The 24,159-nt window shown below is 38.8% G+C and overlaps 1 protein-coding gene across 1 annotated transcript in view; it reads left to right on the top strand.

Moving 5' to 3' along the window:
- Positions 1-20,916: 20,916 nt before the first annotated feature.
- Positions 20,917-24,159, top strand: part of CSE1L (chromosome segregation 1 like) — a 67,972-nt gene continuing 64,729 nt past the window's right edge. The window contains exon 1 of the mRNA XM_036748985.1: positions 20,917-21,062. The gene's annotated coding sequence lies outside the window, so the exon portion shown is untranslated. The remainder of the gene's footprint in view (positions 21,063-24,159) is intronic.

The following is a 24,159-nucleotide window of genomic DNA, read 5'->3' as shown; positions in this document are numbered from 1 at the left end:
GTCATCAATAAGAAGAAAGTCCCATAGCAGCACTTTTTCTGATAGTAAAGAATTATAAATAAAGTAGATGTCCATCAACTGCGGGATGGCAAAACAAATTGTAGTAATGAACATAATGCAACATTACTGTGCTGTAAGAAATGATGTCTGTGATAAAAACAGAGGAACATGAAAAGATCTCTATGAACTGATGCGGAGTGAACTAAGCAGAGCTAAGAAAACAATATACACAGTAACTACAATAATGTGAGTAGAAAAGACTACATCCCCCAAATTCAGAAGTGAATGTAACAAAATTATAGAGATCAAGCAAATTATAAAGATCAGTTGAAGAATATGTTTTGTCTTGTCTTTTTTTTTTTTTGGAGGGGTGAATGCAGAGCACTTGGGGTTAAGTGACTTGCCCAAGGTCACAGCTAGTAAATGGGTCAAGTGTCTGATGCCAGATTTGAACTCAGGCCCTCCTGACTCCAGGTGAGTCCCTCCAGGACTCCTCACTGAGTCACCTAGCTGCCCCCAGTTAAAGAAATATGAAAGGATTCTCCCAATCCACCCCTTCATGGAGGTTGAAGAGCCACAAGAATTATGCATTGCATATGGTTTTGTATTTGCAAAGTGGGGAGGAGGATTATGCCCTCCGTGTGTTGGAGGAGTATGTTTGTATATTTGTTTTTTTTTTTTGAAGTAAACACTCCTTAGAAAAAGCTAATCTGATTGTTAATGAATAAATGGAACTGAGTTGCAGGGGACCGCCCCTTACAGTTGGGGGGAACATCAGTAGAAGCTATAGTAATTTGCAGAGAGTTCAGAAACTCCCCAATTGCACAAAGGGTACCAGAGAACCCTGGGGGAAGAATGAAATGTAATCTACCTGGCCTTCAGGTGCTGGGGATCTTGCTACATATTGAATTTCTTAAAATTGAATTATTTAATATTTACCAAGATTTTTCTTATTTCTACTCTTCTCTGATCAGATCATAGCTAAAATTTTGTGCTCTGTTCTGGCTGCGACACTTTTGTGTAACTGGAGTTCACCAATGTTTGTTTATTTGAAATTAGGGACCCCTCCTCATCCTAAAGGAGAATTGGAAAGAGCATCAGCAGGAAATGACATGTGAGTAAGTACTATTACCCTGAAGGGTAGTCCTAGAAGCTCTCATTGCAACAAGGAGAGATCACAGCTGACATGAGTAAGAGGCAAAGGGGCCTTTGCTTGGGGGGGGTGGGGGTGGGGGGTGGGGGAGGGAAGAGATCACAAAGCTAGTAAGAGGGCTGAGATGTGAAGGAAGCTTGAGATTCTGAAAGGCAGATGTGAGAAGAGTGAGCATTCCAAGTATGGAGGACAGGCTATGTATGCAAAGGTAGAAAGTTGAATGCCAAGCTGGGGGGCAGGCAGCAAGGATGCTGATTTTCCTGAAATGTGTCGTTTGTTGTTGTTGCTGTCCTCCCTTGGTTCTAGAAGAGGACCTATGACATTATGAGGGTGACATCTTGACTTGCGTTTGAATTGGATTTAAGTGAGGCAAAGGCTTCAGCCTCACTCTCTCTTCCAGAGTTTCTGGCCAGAACAGAAAACCACTGTTATTTACACTCACCCTGGGTGAACAAAACCCAAACAATGAGCAAGAGAGGCTTTAGTTGTGACCTATTATCGACCTTTCAATGAAAGCCTGAGTGCTTTGGGTTTTAAGGTAGCTCCATTTAAATCACAACGGGCTTTTTGGAAGCCTGTTTTTATTTTTCTTTCCAGACCTATATTTTAAGAAATAAAGTAAACTGCACAAGACAGAGTTAAGTGTCCCAGCTTTTTGAAAAAAAAAATGCTGAGATAAGGAAATAAGATTTTTTTTTTAAATTTAGCCCCCCAAACCCCAAGTCCCAAGTCCCACTGGTGTGGACCTGTCTCTTCATTGGTGAAGATCAACACCCTGTGCCTGGCTAAGGGGTGGAGTGGAGTTGGCAAGATCTCCAAGTTCCAGAGTCTTTTCAAGAATCCGTTTAGTCTCTTTGGGCTCTGCAGTCACTTTGGGCACTTCTGCTTTCCAGTTTTGAGAGAGATGATGGATGATACCAACCTCACTTCAGGCTGCTGAAGGGAAAATTGGACTCTGGGGAGAATCTGACATAAAGGAACAGGCAGTCTCCATCATGTCCCTATCCCCAGCTTGCTACACTAGAGACTTCAGGGAATTTCTCCTTGGGTGAGATCCGGCACTCTCTTGATTGAGTGGTTACCTAGCTCCTTCACGCTGAATTATCTGGTATATATTCCCCTATGTAGACTTTCTCTGTTTTCTGTTTTACTACTGTGAAAAATGATTTAGTAATCATTATCTTGGAGACTCAGAGCTTCCCCCATCCCCCTTCCAGATTCTCCTTATTCTGGGCCAACGAGTGTATTCCTGCTCATTGTGTTGCCCTGACAGTCTGGGAAAATGTTGGTCCTCCCTATTGTCAAGACAGGTGATAGAGAAATTGATGTTTCTTTGACCAAGATTAAGTGACCAAAGTCACCTACCCCAAGACCCTCATTTTAATAGAGCCCACCTCCCAGTGTGTTGGCCAATCAGAGGTGATTGGCACCCCTTGGGAATAGCTATTCTTTGAAAGATACATAAACTATGTACCCCAACCCCAAATCAAGCCCAGTTCTAGACGGGTTCCCTTAGGGGGGCCTAGTCCTGTACTGCAGCTCCCCTGCAATGCATGCATGTCACCAGCTTGAGAGAAATAAAAACATCAAAGGACACAACCTATTTATTTGTCTTTCTTAGACTAAACTCTGTGTGGTTAATACTATCAACTTGGGTAAATGGGCATCTTTTTTAACTGCTATGTGTGTTCATTGTGGAACTGGTGAGAAGGTGAGTGGAGCCTTGGATGTAAAGCTTTCCCCATTAATGAGTAGTGTTCAGAAGTTTAGCCTGAACCTGAAAACCATTTAAGGGTTCAGACAGAATTCTAGCCCAGTGTTAGCTTTCTCTCTGAGGAGAACAAAGTGGCCAAACCTCTTATCTTCTACCCTCTGCTTAGACTAGAGGCTGGAGATGCTATTCTAACTCCCTTCAAACAAATGTGTGGGGTGAGACCACCCACCAGCAATTAATTAAAAGAGTCAGAGGTCTCTCGAGGTAGAAACAGAAAACTTCTTTATCATGATCTTGAGGAAAGGGCGTTGTCACCACCAGCAGCACGAGAGGCGCAGTACAGTAAAGCATGATTATATACCTTAGCCAGTTCCCCCCTCCTCCCACCACTGACCTTCACCCTCATTGGTAGAGTTCAGGCTCACAGTCTCACGGGAAATCCAACCCAGGAACAAGGAAGGGCTAGTTTAGCCAATGCAAGCTCATAAAAACGTCTTTATCCTTATTTTGGGGAGGCTCATGCTGAGGTGGTAGTGGGGGGGAAGTGGGGTCGGCTACTCTAAGTTCCGTATTCCTGTAAGTCATGTGATTTCTTAGTAACTGGAGACTTAGGCCTAGCTGTCAGTCAGAAGCCCTGAGCCATGCTGATCCCATTCAATTTACAGAAAGGTTGAGATTTAGATTTCATGATTTCTATAATCATGCTATACGCATGGGGGGAAGGCACTCCTCATTACATGTACAAAGGGCAGTAATGGGGATTGTGGATTATGGGCTCTGGATTGTGAAGGGAATTTAATGCCAAGCTAAGGGAGTTTATATTTCATCAAAGAGGCCATGGGCACCTACATCCTCATTCTTTTCTCTACCTCCTTCAGAGCAAAGAGCTGCTGGGAACAAATCAGTTCAGCAGTTACCAGAAACACCTATGTATCTAGCAAATAATCACAATAGCCTCTATTTATATATCACTTTAAGTTTCTTCTTTGCCTGCATTATCTTATTTGATCTTCACTAGATGGGTTCAAGGTACTAGTTCTTTAAAAAAGAGAGAATATATTTTTTATCTTACCAAAGCCTTACAATCAGATTATTAGTTAGTTTAAATGTTGGTTGACTTGGAAGTGGAGATCTTGGAAAGAGGGCTTGTGGAGATAGTCTGGACTTATGGTCAAAATAAGGGGGCAAAAAAGTATCTATGTTGGTTGCTGTAAGAAACGGGGGAGCAGTTTTGTTTCCACAGAAAGTATCGCTCTTCCTCCCCCTTTCCCCCGGGTTTAGCAGAATGTAAGTCAAAAACTGGTTCTAATCAGAGCTCTCAGGTGAAAGGTTAGAGGCTTGTACTCATGCCATTTGAGGAGGGCATGACGTAGGTAGTCAGGGGGTTGTATCTGGGCAATGAAGTGCCTGGCAGGAGATTCGAAGGCGGGGTCAGTAAAAAGACTGGTGTCCATCTGGGTCCTTTGTACTCTCCTGTACTCTGTTCAGGGGATGTATCCATTTATTCAGACTGAATAAAAGCAAAATATAATTAAAGTACCCCCAACCTCTACCGCTTGGGTGGTGTCCTTTCTCACGAGAAAGAATAATAAATGCCTTTTCAGATTCTGGGTTAGGACTCCAAACTCTTTATTGAGTTGTTGCACACAATGGCTCTCCCCAACCCTCACATCTACCTAATAAAGGTCCACCCATCATTTGAAACAGCTTAAATCCTACCTTTCTCCAGTTATTGATTCAACAAACATTTATGAATTAACTACTATTTGGGTAACTGACTCTCTTCATTGGTGGCAACAGATTATTCAATACCTGTATGAGAGGCAGAGATGATGAGAGCTTGAGGGAAGAGAGATCCTGGTCTACTGACTTGCAGCTTGGAGAGAGAAAACGTGTGTTTACCAACTCTGTTCAAGTCCCTGAAGAGAGAGTGTGGGAAGAGCCTGGCGTGTAAAAAAAGTTGGTGCCTCAATCGTGTCCCTATCCCCAGTTTACTATACTCAAGACTTCAGGAAATGTCCCCTGGGTGAAATCGAGGTTCTTTTCTTTTGGTTGAGATAAGTTATTTCCTTCCCAGTGGAGGAACTCATTCACTCTTGTGTATCGTGTGCTACATTGTCATATATTCATTTTCTCTGATTTCTTTTTTGCTGTTGACTTGGATAAATGAATTTATTCATTACATGCTACATGTTTTCAATGTGCAACTGGTATTTGATGGAAAGAGAGTCAAGCCTGGTATATATAGCTTGGGGCACTCCTCCATTAAGAGATAGAGACTGGGAGTTCCATTCGAATCTAAAAATCATTTCCCCAGATGAAACAGTATTTAAGGGAACAGATAGAGACAGTTATCACTGGGTACTCTCTCTTTCTCAGGAGTGCAGAGTTGCCAGCCTTTGGCCCCAACCTCCAGCTTCCCTTCCTGGCAGAAATGTAAGTATCCCTTGGAGACAGATTGGGGGAAGAGACTCTAGAGATAGCTATTCTGGATTTCCTTTGATCCACATTTAGACAGAGCCATGTGGATACAAGTAATTTACATAGGCAAAACATAATACATACCAGCAGTCACGCCTACATCTGCCAAGCATTTTTCTAGGCCTTGAAGGAGATAGTGTCTTCCCAGTGAACAAAAAGGGAACCAACAATTTTTGAGCCTATAGGAAAAGAATGCTTCAGGAGCCCAGAATACCCGGGTGCCAGTCAAGGTTTACTATATACCCTGTCAAGTAATTTCTCCTCCATGTATAACCTGTATTGAATTGATTGCCTTCTCAAGGAGGGTGGGTGGGGAGGAAAGAAGGGAGAGAATTTGGAACTCAAACTTCTAAAACCAAATGTTAAAAAAAATTGTTTTTTACATGCAACTGGGAAATAAGATATACAGGCAATGGGGTATAGAAATCTATCTTGCCCTACAAGAAAGAAAAGGGATAAGGGGGGGCGGGGGAATGGGGTGATAGAAGGGACGGCAGACTGGGGAAAGGGGCAATCAGAATACATGCCATCTTAGGGTGGGGGGGAGGGTAGAGATGGGGAGAAAATTTGTAACTCAAAATCTTGTGGGAATGAATGTTGAAAACTAAAAATAAAATAAATTTTTTAAAAAGTAATTTCTCCTCTTTGGTCTTCAGTTTTCTCCTAAGTATAATGAGGGATTTGAGAATAATGAGGAAATTTTTAAATTCTATGAACTTTAACATATTAACTAATAATGTACAATCTCGTACCTAATGAAGTTTGTATTCTAATTGATTTCCTCACAGTGATTTCTCCGTCTTCTAAACTTTGTCATAGTGGCTAGGACCCTGGACTTGGAGTCAAGAAGGTCCGAGTTCAACTCCTGCCTCTGACATACATGTAGAAGCTAAGTGACCCTGGGCAAATCAGCTTATGAGCCCCTAGTTTCCTCATTTTTATTGTTTTTTTTTGGGGGGGGGCAGGGCAATTGGGGTTAAGTGACTTGCCCAAGGTCACACAGTTAGTAAGCGTGTCAAGTGTCTGAGGCTGGATTTGAACTCAGGTCCTCCTGACTCCAGGGCTGCGCCAGCTAGTTGCCTCAGTTTCCTCATCTTTAAAATGAGGAGGTTGAACTTGATAGTCTTCAAGTCCCCTTCCAGCTCATAATTAATGGTCCTACACTCCTGATTATCCACACCATTTATTTGGTACTGATCACATACTATTTAGTATGGTAATTATTTGTATACATATCATATCTCTGCTTCAAATTCTTTTCCAGTGCCTTCTTGTGACATAGAGGTGGGTGCATTTCAAGTTTATAGCTGTGACTTGACCACTAGTGGTAGGAAGTCCTCTTCCCAAGCTGGCATGGTTTTGAGCATAGGCCTATCAAGAGATTCTGTGTTTGTTGTCTGAAGACTGGCCTGGCTAAAGGAAGAGGGACTCAGCAGTTGATGGGTTATCAGAGGTGAATTTTTTTTTGACAACACAACAAATCACCAAACAGATAAGATGGCATGGAAGATAAATAGTTTTCAAGGGAAGAAATACAAGTTGTTTATAGTCATATGAACAAATGCTCAAAACTAATTAGATACACAATTCAAATGAAAGCAATTTTGAGATTCCATCTCACCTCCACAGGGTAGCAAATATACAAAAAAGGAAAATGATAAATGTTGGAAGGGCTATGGGAAAACAGGCACATTGGATATACTGTTAGTGGACCCACTATGAAGGAGTACAATCATTCCGGAAAGCAACTGGGGGCAGTCAAGACGATGGAGTGAGAGGAAGCATTTTTTCTAGCTCACCCAACTATACCTCCTTTGCCACAAACTAGAAAACTCACCAGACTGAATTCTGATCACTGAAGCAAAGAAAACTCAGTGAGTCATTTCTCCAGTCTAGGACAGCTTAGGGAGACAGACAGAGAGGATTGCAGAGACAGAACAGAGAGTTGGGCCAGGAGTGCACAAAGGATGGAGAGCTAAAACTAGGCTGAGACAGAGCACCAGGTCAGAAAGCACCAGGGCAGAAAACAATCCTAGGGTATCCTTGAACTGGTGCTAGGTTTAAGAATGGGTGCCAACTGGCATCTTTGTTGCCCATCACCCAGTTCTGGGTCACAGATCTAGGGCAAAGAGGAATGGTTGTGAACAGAGCCTTAGCTGAATATTGAGGAAGGAACAAGTTTCTAAATGTAACTACTTGGTTCTGAGCCTGGGACCAGAGTGATGACTCAGTTCTAACCTTTAGCTTAGCACATCAACCTAGAGTAGAATAATAAGGGCAGGAATCCTAGACCAAATCAGAGCTAACAGCGGTTCAGTTGTTCTGAAACTGCACAGTCTACCAGCAGGCTAACAGTGATTGAGTCCAGTAGTGGTCTACTAAAACCCAGATATGCACAAGGCCAACAGATCAGCAACTTGCAGAGAACAGACAAGGGGGACAGTGAACAGACCTCTCCCCAGATCATACCAATTTGGGAGCACTGAAAACTTACTGGCCCCCATACTGAGCTGTGAAATCAAGTGAAGGACATGAAAACACAAAAGCTCAGGTCAGACATCACCCCCAAAAGTGCGCAGAACGCAGCAGTAACACAAAATGCAAAGTCAAGAAGTAGACTGGAAGAATGAGAAACAAAAATAGAACCCAACCCTAAAGAGCTACTATGATAACAGGGAAACTCAAGATACAAACACAGAAGAACACAATTATTTGAAGCTATCTGCAAACAAAGGCTCAAAAAAATGCAAATTGGACATAGGCCCAACAAGAATTTCTAGACGAAAGCATTCCTAAGTTTCTAGCAAAGAGTTATGAAGAGTTACTAAGTTCTTCCTTTAAAAGCAGCAAAAAAAAATTTAAAATCAAATAAGAGTAATAGAAGAAAAAATGGGAAAAGAAATGAGAGGCGTGTAAGAAAAATATAAGAAAAATAGACAACAGCTTGGTGAAAGAGACGCAAAACCTGATTGAAGTAAATAACTCCTTCAAAATTAGAATTGGTCAAATGGAAGTTAATGATTCCATTCCATGACCTCAAGAAATAATAGACTAAATTTCAAAAGACTGAAAAAAAAATAGAAGAAAATGTGACATATCTCAAGAGAAAAACAATTGACCAGGAATGTTATAACCAAAATCTAGAGCTCCCAAGTCAAGAAGAAAATACTGCAAACATTCAAAAAGAAAGAATTCAACTACTGTGGAGCCACAGTCAGGATCACACAAAATTTAGCATCCACCACTTTAAAGAAATGAAGAGCTTGGCATAAGATATTTCTGAAGGAAAAGGGTCTAGGATTACAACCAAGAATAATCTACCCAGCAAAACTGCAGGGGGAAAAAATGGATCTCTAATGAAATAAAGAACTTTCTTTTCCTTTTTAATTTTCTTTTTGATTTATGGAATAAAACAAGCATTTTCATAACATAGTACAATAAAAAGATGATTGTATGTGAAACTGCAAATCTACTACACACAATTTGCTATTCCTTTTAAGAAGACAACAAAATTATCCTGTAATTTTTTTCTTTTTTTTCTTCCTTCCCCCACCCAACTCTAGAAATGGCTACCATTAAACACAAATATATATATATATGTATGTATATACGTATATATATATATGTAAAATTATTCTATACATACTTGTATTTATCAGTTTTTTCTCTGGATGCAGATAGCATCTTTCTTCTTATGTCCTTTATAGTTAATTTGGGTACTTATAATAGACAAAATAGCTATTTGCTTAATCAGTTTTAAACAACACTGCTGTTACACTATATACAATGTTCTCTTGGTTCTGCTCATTTTGCTCTTCATTATTTCATGCAAGTCTTTCCATGTTTTCCTAAAATCATTGAGCTCATCATTTCTTAGTACAGTAGTAATTCCATCACAATCATATAAGACAACTTGTTCAGCCATTCCCCAACTGATGGCATCCCTGCAATTTCCTTTTCTTTGCCACCACAGAGCTGCTATAAACATTTTAGAACATGTAGATTCTTTTCCTTTTTCCCTAATCACCTTTGGAAATAGATCAAGTAGTGGTATTGCTGGGTCAAATGGTACAGGTAGTTTAATAATTCTTTGGGCATAATTCCAGAATGCTCTCTAAAGTGGCTGGATCATTTTACAATTCCACCAACAACGAATGAGTGTCCCAATTTTTTTACATCCTTTCCAAAATTTGTCACTTTCCCCTTCTGTCATTTGAGCCAATCTGGTAGGTTTAAAATGATATCTTAAAGTTGTTTTAATCTGTATTTCTCTCATCAATAATGAGTTAGAGCATTTTTTATGTTTAAATTTCTTCATTGGAAAACTGCCTGTTCATATCCTTTGACCATTTATCAATTGGGGAATGACTTATATTCTTATAGATTTGACAAAGTTCTAATTACTCTTTAGAGGACTTTCAAACATTCCTGAAGAAAGTATCAAAGCTGAGTGGAAAATATGACATTGAAATATAGGACTCAAGAGAAGCATAGGAAAGTAAACACGAATAAGAAATTATGTTTCAAGCTTAAAAGTCTAAAAAAACTGTTTATGTTTTCAGATAGTAATATGATACATGTAATGCCTCAGAGCGTTATCATCATCAGGATTCTTAGAGAGAGTCTAATCACACAGATAACTTTTGGATGATTTCAAAAGAATAATGGAAGCATGAGGAAAAGGAACACACTGGAAGAGTGGGGAAGAGAGAAAAAGAATGGGAAAAATTGTCTCACATAAATGGGATGTACAAGGAAAAGTTTCTGTAACAGAGAAGGCAGTGGAGTGAGGCAGGGAACAAGTGACACTTTAACCTCACTCTCATCTGAACTGGTGAAAGGAGGGAAGGATACACATATACATACACTGGGTACAGAAGTTCATCTTACCCAGCAGGGAAATAGGAAGGAAAAAAGTTAAGAGAAAGGAGAAATGGGAGTAAGAAGGAGGGCAAATTAAGGGAAGTAGCGACCAGAAGAAAAACAATCTGTTAAAGAGGACAAGGGGGGAGAAGAGAAGCAAAAATGTAAGATAATAGGACAGAAGGAAAATATACAGCAATCATAATTGTGAATGTGAATGGGATGAATTCACTTATGAAAGAGGAGTATAATAGAATGGATTAAAGACCAGAACCCGACAATATGTTGTTTATAATAAACACACTTGAAGCAGAAAGATAAATATATTTAAAATAAGAGGCTGGAGAAGAATCTATAGGCATCAGGTGAAGCAGAAAAGGTAGGAGTAGCAATCATGATCTCAGACAAAGCAAAAGCAAAAATAGACTTAATTAAAAGAGATAAACAGGGAAATTACATTTTTCTAAACAGTAGTATTTACCAATGAGTGGAATGAGTGAAGACCTCTCATAAAAGGGGACAAATTAAATAAATAGAAATAAGTAGGATAGTGAGCCCCATTTCTCTACTTAGATGTTTTCCTTTCTGCAAAGCTATTTCTGTACTTAGATGTTTTCTTTTCTATAAGCTAAGCTAATGACCGTAAGGCCCCCGAGGATAAGAATAGGACACAGGATGCTCACATCCTGTGTATTTACCTAAGGGTGAGAGGCCCGAAAGAAAGAAGGGTTGAGGTGAATAAGTCAGCAACCATAAAATCCTCTGAGAGTAAGGATAGGACACAGGATGCTCACCCCCTGTGTATTGACCCCAGGATAAGGGACCCTCCTCTTGGGAGAAAAATGGATGAAAAGCCGGAAAGCCAGGTGCAATGTAGACGTGCAAGACCAGTTAGGTATGAATGATGGGAGACAAAATGTAAGGGTGATGGGAGGCATCCATTACAGAAGTCAGGGTGGTGGGAAAGGGTAGTCTGCCACAGATGTGAAGATGAGGTAACCAACAACTGGCTTCTGCCTGTCACCAATAACCAAACCATTTGGTCATTGTCATTGTCATTAAGATAGATTTATCACTTTAGATTGATGGTAGAATGGGATAAGAATGGTGGGAAGGTTATGTCCATCACCTGCTTGTCAAAAATAACCATATTATTTGTTCTTTGCCATTGTCCCTGGGATAGATTTATTGCGTCCAGATTGTACCCTCAAAGCTTATGTCTTCAAGCCAAGAGGAAGGAGGTTGGGAGGGGGAATTGAGGTTAGGGACCTATATAAACACCCCAATTCTCTGTGTCCAGTGCGCTCTGACACTGAGAGGTTCCTGGAGTTGCCCTTTCCCACGGGATTGTAATAAATTTTCCTTTCTACTTTCACCTTGAGACGCCTCTGTTTTAATTCTTGGATTCATAAATCTGTACCACACACCAATAGCCCCTAAATTCTTTTTTTTCCCTCCCCCCCATGCCCCCACTGAAGGCTACAATAAAGTTTAGATGTTTCTCTATAGCTAGAGATATATACATACACATATACATATATAGACATATACTTTCCCAAACATACTCTACTCCTGATCTGTTTTTGTTTGTGCATAGCTCTTGTTTCCTATCCCTCCTGCCTCCTCTGCTTTACTTCTACCAACTACCTTGCCTTCCTATTACCTGCCTACCCCCCTCCAAGGATCCTCCCTTATCTTCCCATTCCCATAAATCTAAACACCCTTCTATACCCTCCTTCTACATTCCCTCATTCTGTCCTCTAAAGAGCCCTCCCTTATCCTCTCCCCCCTCCCTATGCATCTAAATTCTTAAAGGAAAAGCTAAATGAGTGCCAGGAGGAAGTAGACAGTAAAACTATAATTATGGGGGCCTCATTTTACCCCCTCAGACCTAGATAAATCTAACCATAAAATAAACAAAAAAGAAGTTAAAGAAACAAATTGAAATTTTGAAAAATTAAATATAATAGATCTCTAGGGCAAGCTTCTTAAACTTTTTCCACTTGCAAACCCTTTTCACCTGAGAAATTTTTACACAACCCTGGGCATTAGGCATATAAAATAGGTATACAAATCAAACATTTATTGATAATAAATTATAAAGAAATCTATTTTAAAACAATTCTTTGGTATACATATAATTTTACCATTTATTAAAGATGAAAGAAAATTTGCATACTAATAAGATGGGTGTGCTTCTTTATTTTTACATAAAGAATTCAATCTTGGTGGAATATTTGATACTGCAGGATGTAGAGTATCTTCAACATTTTTCAGAGTTGATTGATATTTTGATTTTATAATCATCAATGCTGATAATGCCACCTTGCATAAAATATGTGGTACAAAATGGCAGAAGTATGTTTAGGGCCATTTCAAAAATTGTTGGAAATTCTGTCCTAATCCCAACCCAAAATTCATTTAATGATTTTGTATGTACAGTAAAAACACTACAATTCATAACATATAATAGTTTAGAATCTGAGCTGAGGTGTTTCTGGCAGCATTTGTTGGAGTTGCATGGCATGATGACATCTGTAGTGCAAAGTGTGCATATATGTTGCGTGTTCAGAACCAAGGCTGCAGTGAAGCTGCGTGATGTAACACAGGCAAGTGCTGCCAGAAACACCTCAGATCCATTAGGCATTTGATTTTGAATTAATTTTTGGTTGTTGCATGTTCAGAAACCTTTTATTGTTTCCAAATTTTTCACAACCCCCAAATTCAGTTATATGACCCCATATGGGTTGTGACCCACAGTTTAAGAAGTGATGCTCTAAAGATATTGAATGAGAATAGAAAGGTGTATACTTTTCTCTCAAATGTGCATGGCAATTTTACAAAAATTGATCATGCATTAGGGCAGTAAAACCTTGCAAATGCAGAAAAACAAATATTAAATATATCTTTTTCCTGATCATAATGCAATAAATATTATCTTCGATAAAGGGCCTTTGAAACAAAGATTAAAAATTAGTAGGAAATTAAATAATAATCTTAAAAAATGAATGAGTCAGAGAACAAATACTGTATTTCCCCATGTATAAGATGCACCTTAATTTTAGGGCCTGAAATTTGAAAAAAAAATGTATTAAATAAAGTTATTGAACTCAAGTTTTATTCATCTATTCATAGCTTTCAGGCATCTTTTAGGTAAGTCTGGTGCATGTACGCATGCTTAGTCCATTCCGTTTCATGAACCTGAAGCACCAATTGTGTCCTCCTTTGAAATCAGTAACTTCTTTTTTCATCAGCAATTCTTGCCTCATGCTGCACCATCTTTGTAGACCCAGGAATTCCAATTGCCCTTTGCTCTTCAATCCATATCTTCAATTCCCTCTCTAAATCAGGCCATTTTCTCACTTGCCTCTCATGGCCTTCTTCTGCCATGGCATTTTCAGTAGGGTTTCTTCTTCCTGTAGCCAGTCTTGAATTGTTTTCTCAGTTGGAGGAGTACCAAATTTACGTTCGGCAGCACTATTTCCATTCACTTTTGCAAACTGGATCACTTTTAACTTGAATTCAGCACTATATGAAAATCTTTTCTGAGCCATTTCTGGGCAGGGTGTGGCAAAACGTAAGCTAATATACTGGTATACTGGTAACAAATGCAAAACAATGAGCGCAAAGACAACAAGTGTGAAAAAGCGGGAAATGCAAAAATCAATTCAAAATCAAATGCCTAATGGATATGAGGTGTTTCTGGCAGCACTTGCCTGTGTTGCATCAAGCTGCTTCACTGCAGCCTTGGTTCTGAACACACAACATGTACGTACACTTTGCATCGCACATGCCATCATGCCATGCAACTCCAACAAATGCTGCCAGAAACACCTCAGCTCAGATTCTAGACTATTGTATGTTATGAATTGTAGTGTTTTTACTGTACATACAAAATCATTAAATGAATTTTGGGTTGGGATTAGGACTGAATTTCCAACAATTTTTGAAATGGCCCTTAACATACTTCTGTCATTCATATTTCATGCAAAGTGGCATTCTCAGCATTGATGATTATAAAATCAACCACTGTATAAGACACACCCAGTTTTTAGACCCCAAATTTTTTGAAAAAGGGTGCATCTTATACATGGGGAAATATGGTAATTTCATTGAAGATAATGACAATAAATGAGACAACATACAAAAATTTGTGGGATGCAGCCAAAGCAGTGCTTAGGGGAAAATTTGTATCTCTAAATGCTTACATCAAAAAAAAGAGAGAGTAGATCAACAACAAATTGATTCCGATGTTATATAAACTATATGAAAAAAATAGATCAAGAAGGAGTCCTACCAAATTCCTTCCATGACACAAATATATTTTGATACATAATCCAGAAAACATCAAAACAGAGAAAGAAAACTATAGACTAATCTCTCTAATGAATATTTCTGCAAAAATTTTAAAGAAATCACTAGAAGGAGATTTACAGCAATATATCACAAAGAACATATACTATGGCCAGGCTGGATTTATATCAGGAATTCAGGGCTGGTTCAGTATTAGGAAAACTAGTTGACTAATAATTGACTGTAAACAACAAAAATAATATAATTATTTTAATGGATGGAGAAAAAGCTTTTGACAAATTCCTTAAAATTAATAAATAATAAAATTCCTTAAAATAAAATTTCTTAAAATGATAAGTAGTATATATCTAAAGCCCAGAGCAAGTGTTATCTATAATAGAGATAAGCTAAACACCTTTCCAAAAACATCAGGGGTGAAACAAGGGTTTCTATTACCACATTTACTATTCAATATTATGTTAGAAATGCTAAGTATAGCAACAAGACAAGAAAAAGAAATTGAAGGAACAAGGCAAAGAGGATATAAAACTATCACTTTTTGCAGATGATATGATGGGCTGCTAGGCAGTGCAGTGGATAGAATACAGAACCTGAAGTCAGGAAGACTCATTTTCCTGAATTAAAATCACACACTTACTCTCTTTGTGACTCTCAGCAAGTTACTTCACCCTGTTTGCTTCAGTTTCCTTGTTTGTGAAATAAGCTGGAGGAAAAAAAAATGGCAAACCACTCCAGTATCTTTACCTCATACGTAGTCACAAAGAATCTAACACGACTGAATAACAACTAATGATAGTTTAATTAGAGAGCCCTAGAGAATCAACTAAAAAATTAAATGAAATAATTAGAGAGCCCTAGAGAATCAACTAAAAAAATTAAATGAAACAATTAACAATCTTAGCAAAGTTGTAGGATATAAAATAAAACCATATAAATCATTTGTATTTTTGTTTCTTACTAAAAGCCCAGCAGCAATAGATAGAGAAATTCCATTAAAATAACTAGGAATAGTCTAAATACTTGTAAGTTTATCTGCTAGGACATACACAGGAATTATACAAACACAATTATATATTCTTTTTTTTTGAGGCAATTGGGGGTTAAGTGACTTCCTCAGGGTCACACAGCTAGTAAGAATCAAGTATCTATGGCCAGATTTGAACTCAGGTCCTCCTGACTCCAAGGCTGGTACTTTATCCACTGTACCACCTAGCTGCCCTCTATGAATACAATTATAAAACAATCTTCACATAAATATAGATCAAAATAATTGGAAAAACATTAATTGCTCACATGGAGACTGAGCCAATAAAATAAATGAACAATCTTAGCTAAGTTACTTTACATATTCAAATTTATACCAATCAAACTACTAAAAATCATTTTATAGAGCTTGAAAAAAATAGTAACAAAATTATTCTGGAGGAACAAAAGGTCAAGAATATCAAGGAACTCAATGAAAAAAAGATCAGAATTAAGGAGAGGAGGATTAGTAGTACCAGATCTCAAACTGTACAACAAAGCTATAATAATTAACACAATTTGATACTGGGCAAGAAATAGACAGATTGATCAGTGAAACAGATTAGGTATACGATATACAGAAACAAAAGAACACAGTAACCTGGTGTTTGATAAACCCAAACTATTGGAACAAGAACTCATTTTTGACAAAATTATTGGGAAAACTGGAAAGTAGTCTGACAGAAACTGTATATGTGCCAAAATCTCACACCATATTCCAAGATAAGTTCAAAATTGGGTATACGATTTAGACAAAAAGGATGATATCATAACTAAATTAGTGAAGCATAGAAGAAATGACCTGTCAGATCCATGGATTAGGGAAGAATTCATAACCAAACAAGAGAAAGAGAGGTTCATGAGAGGTAAAATAAATAATTTTGATTTCACAAAATGAAAAGGTTTTTGGACAAACAAAATCAATGCAGCTAAAATTAGAAGAAAAGCAGGAAAATCTTTGCAGCAAGTTTCTTTAACAAATGTCTCATTTCAGAAATATATAAGGAACTGAGTCAAATTTACAAGAAAAAGAGCCATTTCCCAATTGATAAATGGCTAACGGATATGAATAGGCAGTATTCAGAGGAAGAAATCCAAACTACCAATAGTCATATTAAAAAAATGTTCTAAATCACTAAGAATTAGAGAAGTGCAAATTAAACAACTCAAAGATACCATCTCACATCTATCAAATTAACTAAGATACAAAAAAGGAAAATGACAAATGCTGGAAAATGACAAATGTTGTGGGAAAACAGGCACACTAATGGACTATTGGTAGAACTATGAACTAATCCAACCATTCTGGAAAGCAATTTGGAATCATGCCCCAAAAGCTGTTAACCTGTATATACCCTTTGACCCATCAATGACTCTATTGAATCTATACTCCAAAGAGATCAAAGAAAGACCCATATGTAAAAAAAAAAAAAGATTTATAGCAGCATTTTTTTTGTAGTGGCAAAGAATTGGAATGAGGGGATGCTCATCAATTAGGGAATGGTTGAACATGGCATATGAATGTGAGGAAAGATTATTGTTCTGTAAGACTGTTTTTCTTGCCTTTTCCATAGTTGGGGGAGGTGTGAAGGAAGGGAAAATTTGGAAGTGAAAATAAAATTAAACTAAATTTTAAAAAAAGCAACTTGAATTATACACAAAAAGTTAGTAAATAGTATATTCCCTTTGACCTAGGTATAGCACTGCTAGGCCTAAATTCAAAAGAGATCAAAGAAAGAGAAAAAGTTTCTATATACACAAAAAATGTAGCATCTCTTTCTTTTTTGAGGTAGCAAAACTTTTTGTAGTAGAAAAAACTAGAAACTAAGAGTATGTCCAACAACTTAGAATAACTGAGTAGGTTGCGACATATCAATGTGATAGAATAATCTTGTGATATAAGTAATGAAAAAGTAGATAATTTCAAAGAAACATGGAAATCGGTTGGTCAGTAGGCATTTACTAAGCACTTACTATGTACCAGGCACTTTGCTAAATGATGGAAATATTAAAAAAAAAAAGGCAAAATGCAGTCCCTTCCTTCAGGTAGCTCAAAATCTGATTGGGGAGACAATATGCAAACAAACATGTGTGAACAAGCTGTATAAAAGATAAATAGAAAATAATTAATGGAAAGAAGGCACTAGAATCAAGAGGGATTCTTACAGAAGGTGAGATTTTAGCTGGGACTTGAAGGAAGCCAAGCAAGTTAGGAAGTAAAGATGAGGAGTGAGAGGATTCTAGACATGGGAGACAACCAGTGAAAATGTCTAGAACTGAGAGAAGTAGAGTCTTAGTGTCTTGTTCATGGAAGAACGAGAAGGATCAAAGAATACACTGGGGTGGAGTGGGGAGGCTGAGTTGTATTGCATAAAAAGAAAGAAAAGGTATGGGGAAGAGCTTGGTTACAAAGGGTTTTGAATGCCATTCAGATGATTTTTATATCATCCTGGAGGTTATAGGAAGTCATTGGAGTTTACTGAGTATAGGGGTGACATGGTGTATCAACATTCTGGCTAGCAGCTGCTGTGGGGGTGTAATGCCAACAACCAGCTCACAGAATGCTGCAAGCCCAGGTCCTTTTGATCTGCTTTATTAAGGAGAGCAACGTTAAGGGGTTAACAATCTTACTTTAATCCAGCATACAAATATCATTTACTTAGTTCGGGGGAAAAAACCAGCACCCTGAATTACAGACCAAATACAATTCGTAGTTATCAACATCTGAGTCTTCAGCTGGGGAGCTCATTACAATGGCTGGCCCAGAGTCACATGTCATGCCTGCTACAGTACAGAGCTCCAAGAAAGAACTAATCTCTGAGCTTATACATCCTGTTCCCAGGGTGGGTGTGGAAAAGTTCCCCACCCCCAATATCACATCAGATACAAATCAATGGCTCCCAATTGTCTCAGTGCTAAGAAATACAAAAACATCCCACTTTATCTGTCCCATTCAAACAAAGGCCAGAATCATTAAAGGTCAACAGCAAAAAGTCCCACCTTAATTACTATTACACGTGGTCTGATCATTGCTTTAGGAAAATTCCTTAAGTGACTGAAGGGAGGAGGGACTTGAGTGGGGAGAGGCATGAGGTAGTATGACCAACCTTTAGATTATTGTAATAGTCAAGGCATGGGATGCTGAGAGACTTCATGAAGGGGTAGTGGTATTAGAGGAGAGAAGGAGGGATGTTGCAAAGGTGAAATCTTCAGGCCTTAGCACCATATTGCCTATGGGGGGTGGGGGCTAGTGAAAGATAGTGAGGTGAGGTTTTATATAATATGGAGAGAGGTTTTAGAGGGAAAGATACTGAGTTCAGTTTTGCACGTGTTAACTTTAACGGCTCTAGGAAAGACTTGTATGAATTGATGCAGAGCAAAATAAGCAGAAATAGAACAATTTATATTGCGACATCAATATTAAAAAGTGAACAATTTTGAAGACTTTTATAAACCAATGAAGAATGAAATGAGCATAATCAGGTGGCAAATTTCTATAACAACTTTAGACAAAAGAACTTTTATCAATACGATGACCATTTATAATTTCAAAGGACACATAATGAAACATACTATCCTTTGTCGCTCAATGGTGTCTGATTCTTCGTGACCCCACTTGAGGTTTTCTTGCCAGAGATACTGGACTATTTTGCCATTTCCTTCTCCAGCTCCTTTTACAGATGAAGAAACTGAGGCAAACAGGGTTAAGTTACTTGCTTAAGGGCACATAGCTAAAAAGTATCTGAGGTCAGATTTGAACTCAGGGAAGTTAAGCCTTCCAAGCTTTAGGCCTAGCACTCTATCCGTTGTTGTACTGCCTAGCTACCCTGTACTATCTATTACAAAGATGTGATAGATTTAGAGTCTGGAATGTGATGCACATTATTTTTTTTGTACAGCCATTGGGGGAATTTGTTTTGCTTGACTAGGCATATATATTATAAGAAATTCCTTTAAAAAATCTTTTAAAAAATAGGTTGGTTGGGAAGTCAGAGAAAACTAGATTTCTGTTAATTAATAAAAAGAGAGAGCGGGGATGCTATACTACAGATGTGAGATATTACATGAACTTTCATACAAGGACACTATTATTAGTTTTTCTTAACTTTTACTTTGTTACAATAGAACTGTCATGAAGTGAGAGTAACCTACAAATGTCTGTAATGTAAAAAAAAATGGTAAAACTTTAAAATAATTTTTAAAATGACATGGAGGTATTGTGAGCTTATTAATGAAATTTCAGAACTTTCAAAGTTCAAAACAAAGTTCTCTCTCCAACTGAACTGTAAGCTCTAAAGAGTACAATGCTATGAATTAGGCATCTTTGCATCTTCCTGGATAACTTGCAAATATACCTTTCAGACATGTAACAATAAATTTTTGTTGAATGAATGGTTCTTCAAGTAACCAAGTATTTATTAAGCTCCAACTCTGTGCCAAGGTCATATGGATGCAAAGATAAAAATGACCAAATGATACTAATAATTGTAATACCTCAGGGATCTGTGATTCCATTAGTATGATTTTGATAGAGAATTACCCTCCACCCCTGAATAGACAAATTTAGTGGCTCTGGCTGAAAATTTCATCCTCCCATGGCCAACCTTCCAGTAATGAGCTTATTTGCATTTAACTAGGTTGATTCTTGGGCAACAGACACATAATTCATTACCAAGACTTTTCCATGGTGATGTAGGACCTGTCAGAGGTTAGATTCTATTAGAATAGACAAAACCTAAGGTTATTTTTATTTCATAATGAAGTGACAAAGGAAAATTTTTTTTTTGAAGGTATGATAGAATAATAGTAATATTACCTGGCTCTGGAGTCAGAGAGCCTAGGTTCAACCCTTACTTCTGACCTTTGCTTCTTAGGGTGACCTTGGGCAACACCCAGCCTCCCTAGGGCTTATTTGCATCATTTGTAAATGAGAGTTGGGCCCTTCCAGGTCCCTTTGGCTCTAGAGCTGTGGTTCTATAATTGCAGGCAGCATTTGCAAATTGCTTTAAAACCTACAAAATGTTTTTCATACAACAATGGGGACACGGCGTGGCATAACGAAGATAACACTGCAAGACCTGGGTTTTAAACCTGACCCGGCCACCGACACTAGCTAAGTTTCCTTCAATTGTAAGAATGAGGTGCTTGGACTGAATGACCTCTAAAGCCCAACGTTCTGCGTACTCAAAAGCATTAGAGTTATTTTACAGTGTAAAAGACTACAATTCCGGAGGATACCAGGGAGGGGGAGGGGGAGCGCAAAGCATTGGGTAAGTGGGAGGAGCCAGGTTCAGGCTTCGGGCAGCGGATTGGCTGGGCCGTTCGTGGGCAGAATTAGTGTCGTTCTGGAGCCCGCCCCTTTCTGGCCACCCTAGCGCCTGCGCACTGGTCTCTGCCGCGCCACCGCGCCATTTTGCCGGGGTTTGAATGTGAGGCGGTGCCGCAGCTGGAGCGGCATAGCTGGGTACTGTCTAACGCCGAGCATCCTCTTCTCTTTTCCCGTACTACTAAGAGGTAAGGAGAGGAGCGGGGCTGAGTTGGGTCCAGCTAGCTGGTCCTCCCAGGTTCCCATCGTTCCTCTTGGGGGCCCGGCTCTGGTCGCAGAGAACTGGGGGCCGCGCCGCGCTGTGGTGAGGCGAAGGCGGATGGTGGGGCCGCCCTGCTGACAGCTTCCTCCCTTCGTGATCTCCCCTCCCTACCCTCTTCCCTTTCCGCAGGAGTCGCGCCCCCTGTTCCCGTCGCGCCCGCGCCCTTAGGTCGGGACTGGCCGGACGCTGGGCCTGTGGGGGCCAGGGAAAGCTGAGACTCGGCCTAGCGTGATCGCGACGGGACTCCCGCCCCTTTCCCCCGTCGCCTCGTTCATTGGCTGAGCCGGTTCTTTGCAGCAAGGGTAGCCCGTTGCTGATTGGCTCTCAGCTCACGTCCATCTCACTCCAGCAGGTTTAGGTGGAGAGGGAAGCCTTAAGCATGGGGAATTCGCCTTTCCCCAGTTATGTTTGCTGGTTTACTCTTCTGCATCTGGGGCTCGGCCGCGGGTACCTCGGTTTTTTTTTTCCTCCCTGCACCATGAGATTGTTATGTTTTAGCTGTTTTCGGGAATTTTCATCATTAAATTTGGTGGGGACTGAAGGGTGAGGCATGACTGCTCTATCGCCTCCAGGAGGCACTTAGTTATATCGGATGTATCTTTTACCTTGGCATCTTTTTCCCTATATGCTATAAATACAGGGGATGGGGAGGAGGGGGACAAGACTTCATTTTTCTTTTCCTTTTTTGGGGGGAGGGTTGCTATTGTCGACTACCTTCCTAGTGACAAGGGCCCTTTTACTTACCTTCCTCCTAAATTTTTCCATATGCCTTTCTTTTTCTCCTTTTCCTTCTCCTTCCTCCACCCCCAACCCTGGGGAATAACACCTGTCTTCCTCCCAAATTATTCTCTCAGCATCCTTTGATGATAGAAAGGTATATCAGTAAACCGTCTCTGCTGCAGATTAGAGTGGCCTGTTTGGATATAGGAACACCTAAAGTCTTTAAGGCTTTGCTAAAAGTAGTGGTTACATTGATAAACCATTGTGCTTAAACCTTTAATTTGGAGGATCCTTTCTCTTTCATATTTCATGGGTCTGAAATTGGAATCATCCATTAAAGTGTGAATTTACAGGGGAAAAGATATAGACAATATTGGTTTCAACAAATCTCAGTATTTCTTTTTTCCTTCTGCTTTATGACTTTTTTTTTTAATTTGGGGAGTTAGAGGTTCCAAACAATAATCCAACGGGAAAATGTTGGAATTTCCTTGGACGGTGGGGGGGAATGGGGAGAGAAGACTTAAAATACTTATTCTTAGCACTAATGTGTGTTGGTGGGAGTTTCACTTCAACAGATATTTAAGTACAATGTGCAGGGCACTAGGTTAGGAATACAAAAAAAAAACCCCTTTACTTCCAAAGAACTTACTCGTTATTGTGGAGATACAAAATGTACATAGATAAATACATAAAGATAGTATGAGGTGGGAGAGGGTGCTATCAATTGTAGATGGGAAAAATAAAGATTTCACAGAGGAGTTGTCAGGTGAGCTGAGTCTTTTTTTAATGCAATTTTTTTATTGCCTTGTGGTCTGAAATGGATGCATTTAATATTTCTGTTTTTCTGCATTTGGTTGTGAGGTTTTTATGCCCTAATAAGTGGTCAGTTTTTGTGAAGATGCCATGTACAGCTCAGAAAAAAGGTATGTTCCTTTTGATCCCCAGTTTTCCCCAGATATGTCATAACTAACTTTTCTAAGATTCTCTTCATTTCCTTGACTTCTTTTTTATTTAGTTTGTGTAGCTCTGAGAGGGGAAAGCTATTATAGTTTTACTGTCTGTTTCTTCCTGTGATTCATTTAACTTTTCCTTTAAGAATTTGGATGCTATGCCATTTGGTAGATTTATGTTTAGTATTGATATGTATGGTTCCTTTTAGCAAAATGTAGTTTCCCTGCTTATCCTTTTTAATTAGGTCTATTTTTGCTTTTGCTTTGTCTGAGATCATGATTGCTACCCCTGCCTTTTTTATTCAGCTGAAGTATAATAGATTCTGTTCTAGCCCCTTATTTTAACTGTGTGTGTCTCTCAGTTTCAAGTGTTTCTTATAAGAACTTATAAGTAACATATTGTTGGATTCTGGTTTCTAATCCATTCTGCTATCTGCTTCTGTTTTATGGGTGAGTTCATCCCATTCACATTCACGGTTATGATTACGGACTGTGCATTTCCCTCCATGCTAATTTTTTCTGTTTATCCTTCTGTCTATCTGCTGTCCTGTTCCTCCTTCAAAGTCTGTTTTGCTTCTGATCCCCCTTCTCATACTACTTGCATATTAGGTAAGATAGATTTCTATTACCAATTGAGTATATAAATGTTTTCCCTCTTTGAACTAATTTAGATGTTAGGTTCAAGCATTGCCTGCCCGAGAGAGAGAGTGTGTGTGTGTGTGTGTGTATGTATGTATGTATATATGTGTGTGTATATATATTATATATACATATATTTTATATATATATATATACATATATTTTATATATATATATACATATATTTTATATATATATTATATATACATATATTTTATATATATATATATATTCCCTCTTTGAACTAATTTAGATGTGAGTAAGGTTCTAGCATTGTCTGCCCCTTCAACACTTTTCCCTCCACTGTAGAAACTCTCCCTTGCTCACCTCTTTTATGGGAGGTAATTTCCCCCATTCTTCCCGTCCTCTCCCTCTTTTCCCAGGGCATCCCTCTTTGTCACCTATCCATTTTTTTTTAACATCATCCTAATATATGTCACAGATCTCTCGCTGATCTCCCGCGTGTCTTGGGCTGGAAGAATGTGTCGCTGACCTTTTGTTGGTTCTGCCACTCCAGAATTTGATTTGAGATATTATTTAAAGTTGTTTGGAGGGAAATATTAAGAGAGCTCACCTGAGTGCTTTCTCTACTCTACCTCTAAGCTGAGTCTTTCAGAGAAGGCAAGTTCTGAGAGGTGGAGGTAAAAGAGTGAGTATGTTTTCAGCATGGATCACAGAATTTTGAGTTGGGAAACAAGTAGACTATATTGCCTA

This window comes from Trichosurus vulpecula, chromosome 3 (genome assembly GCF_011100635.1).
Source record: "Trichosurus vulpecula isolate mTriVul1 chromosome 3, mTriVul1.pri, whole genome shotgun sequence".
Classification (NCBI taxonomy): domain Eukaryota; kingdom Metazoa; phylum Chordata; class Mammalia; order Diprotodontia; family Phalangeridae; genus Trichosurus; species Trichosurus vulpecula.
This window is presented reverse-complemented; position numbering and strand designations above follow the sequence as displayed.